Source organism: Cervus elaphus, chromosome 11, assembly GCF_910594005.1.
Source record: "Cervus elaphus chromosome 11, mCerEla1.1, whole genome shotgun sequence".
Classification (NCBI taxonomy): domain Eukaryota; kingdom Metazoa; phylum Chordata; class Mammalia; order Artiodactyla; family Cervidae; genus Cervus; species Cervus elaphus.
In genome coordinates, this window is record NC_057825.1 from 77,678,061 (window position 1) to 77,681,642 (window position 3,582).

Consider the following 3,582-nt stretch of genomic DNA (forward strand, 5'->3'; position numbering starts at 1 on the left):
TTAGTAGGAATACTGGCAAGGATACAAATAACTAGCATGTCTCAACAAAGTGACAATGCCGAGACAAAACTACTGGTAGAAAAAAACAAGAGTTTCTCTATCACACACATGAAATTTCACTGAAGAGGTGATATGTGAGATGGATCTTCGAAGTGTGAGAAAGTTTCTTGGGTGAAAATAGACCTTCTGAGCAGACAGCATAGTACAATGCATGAAAGATCAGTGCTTTTAGGAAATATTGAGAAGGTCTCATAAATTGGAGCCTGGTGTATGGGGAAGGAAAGAAAGAGTACATAGAAGACAGTCAATATGTGCTCTTAGGTAGGGAAGGGATAAGATCAAAATCCTTACTCATAATAAACCTAGGTTTTTTTTTTTTTAAGGGAATTTGCTTAATTATTAAAATAAATATTACACTAAGCATAGTTAATTCAGTGACTTTCTTCACATTTTTTTAAGAGTCACAGAAGTTGCATTTATGTTTTAAGCAGTTGAGATGGTAAAGATTCTGTCTCTACTTCATAGGAAATAATTACATTCAATGACTCCTCACAACTGCCATTGGTTTTGAAGCACTGGTTGGGTTGGCATCTGTGATGGTAGCCAAATAAATGAGATTTCTATGCAACACATGCTGGTACTGGGTGCACTTGTTTGCCAGGCTTTTGTTCTGATATTCACGATAGAGCAGATCCACTGGTCATTCTCCTTTAGGACCCATTGGATCATTTTGATTGACTTTTGCTCTGTTAGCCAGTCTGGTATGAAGGTTGCTGACATTCATGCCCCATGAATCCCTGCGCATCTGGTAAACCTAGCCTTATGATTAAATTCTGTGGCTGTCTTCTATGAAAATGTATGTCATTAAAGGCAAGTAAGTTTGTAAAAACACATGTAAGAACATTTAAGTGTTTCCATAAGGTCTACTGTGGAAATTATAATCAAACAACTCATAAATAATTTCTTAGTTGTGATCCATTAGTCAGTATATTTTAAGTATTAAGAAAGATTTGCAGATGTGTTATAGACAGTGGTAGCTAGCCTCTAAAGTGGCCCCCCAGTTACACTGGCCTTCTGGCATTTATGTTGGTGTAGTCCCCTCTCACAATGACCAGTACAATGAGTAGGGCTGACCTTTGTAATCGGTACTGTATTATTGAGATCGCATGTGACTTCTGTGGCTGGGCCATATAAACCATTAAAGCTTCTACCTTGCTCTTTCTGGGGAAGGCCAGCTACTGTGTTGTGAGAATGCTCAAGTAGCCTGGGGGAGAGACCCACACAGGGAGTAACTAAGGCCTTTTATTAACAACAAACACCACTGAATTAAGTTATCTTAGAAATGGATCCTCTAGCCCAAGGCTACACCTTTGGATGACCGCAAACTCATCAGAGACCTCTGGCCAGAAGGACTGAGCCAAGTAGCTGCCGAATTTCTGACCCACAGAAACTATGAGATAAAAAGTGTTAATAGTGTTTATGGGCTTCCCTGGTGACTCAGACGGTAAAGAACCTGACTGCAATGCGGGAGACCTGGGTTCCATCCCTGGGTTGGGAAGATGCCCTGGAGGACGGCATGGCAACCCACTCCAGCATCTTGCCTGGAGAATCCCCATGGATAGAAGAGCCTGGGGGGCTACAGTCCATGGGGTCGTAAAGAGTTGGACATGACTGAGCGACTAAGCACAGCACAATAGTGTTTTAGACATTAAATTCAGGAATCATTTATTATGTATCAATAGGTAAGTAAATAATAGAAGCATCATGCTTTCTTTCATTGACTTGGGGACAAACTTACATTACCAAATAACATTTTTATTATATTAACAAAGAACAAAATATATTAACAAACAATAAATCATATTCATAGCTCTAGTATATGCTTTTGGATTTCATTTTACACATGCAACTATTAAACAGGGATTATGATGAGGGATTCCTTAATTACATAAATCACCATGCATTGCTGGCAGCTTATCATAAAGTATACTTTTTTTAGGATGTGGTGACTGATAGACTATTATGATTTTCGGTTATGGAAAACAACACCTATAGGAGATACCCACAACTGGAGTGAAGTTTATGAACAAATATTAAATGAATAGGCAATTGGTTTTAAAAGGTCAAATTTTAATTATTCAAATGTAAAAGAAGTAAAAAAATCATTATGTATGAAAATGTATCATTAAATTAAATAAGTATAAAAATACTCCCCTAATTGAGGGAATTTCTACCTGCTTTAACAGGTACATATTTAAACTACACTTAAAACCCAGATATACTAATAACTTTTCATGATTTTATGTAGTCCACACTTTCACAATAAGATGCCACTTATGTGTTTTCTTTTATAGTTTTATACATTAAGGATTACTGCGTCTTCAAAAATTCCCTTGGAATACATCTTTACTAATAAAATATATAGCCACTTAAAAAATGGTTCATAGCCCAAATTCATGCTATGTTCTGAAAAATCTCAAGCAGAGAATTTAAAATAGTCTCAAGTTGGGCTTCCCAGGTGGTGCAAACAGTAAAGAACCTGCTTGCCAAAGCAGGAGGCGCAAGAGATGTGGGTTCGAACCCTTCTGGAGTTCAAAGATCTTCTGGAGTAGTAAGTGGCAACCCAAGTATTCTTGCCTGGAAAATAGTATTCAGCCTGGTGGGCTGCAGTCCATGGGGTCACAGACATGACTGAGTGAGCACTTACAAGCTGGCAGTGCAAGGTGACTACAAAAAAAAATTTCTTTTCCAAACATGTTACTCTTTCAGTCTTTAAAACCTGAACTTTCTCTTGCCTCTATTTCCCCTAAACTTACACTCCATTTATTTGCCCCTGTGTCCTAGAAGCACTGGAGTTGTCTCTGCTTGCTCTCATCACTGTCAGTTCCTTTCCTCCCAGTCTCTTTTACACCCATTCAAGCCCACTCCGAGCAAACTTTTGCCCCATCAGTCTATGAATGGCAACTTTATCCTTCCAGTTGCTCAGATCAGAAATCTTGGAATCATCTTTAACTCCTCTTTTCCTCATACCCTATTTTATCTTTCAGGAAATCCTGTTGGCTTACTTCCAAATCATATCCGGAATTTGTCTCTTCACTCACTGGTCTTCCCACTTCTGCTAAAGTCTAGTCTCAACAAAGTAGGTCCAGTGGCTCTTTGTAGATTAATTCTATCATTTCCTGCTCAAAATGACTCCCCACTTCACTTACAGTCCTTGTAAGACTTTACATAATGGAAACTCCCTTGTTTCATCCCCTGTAACATATACCTTTGCTCACTTGGCTCCAGCCACACCGGCCTCCTTGCGGTTCTTACACACCAACCTCCTGCCCTGATACCACTGCAGTGGCTGTTCCCTCCACACAGAATTTTTTTAAATCTTTACTCCAGGAGGCCTACACTGACCACTCTAAAATGGCAACAAATCTCCCCACAGTCCATTCTCATCTTCTATTTCCCCTGTTTTCTCAATGGCAGTTACTGCCTTTTCACATACAAGTTTGGTGTGTTTGTTTCTCTTCAAGATCATGCTCTCATTTTGTGGGGAAGAGTCGCAGTGTCTGCCCCTTAATTTCAAATGGT

General features: G+C 39.1%; 1 pseudogene; it reads right to left on the minus strand.

Moving 5' to 3' along the window:
- Positions 1 to 538: 538 nt before the first annotated feature.
- Positions 539 to 780, minus strand: LOC122703133 (annotated as a pseudogene).
- Positions 781 to 3,582: the final 2,802 nt, after the last annotated feature.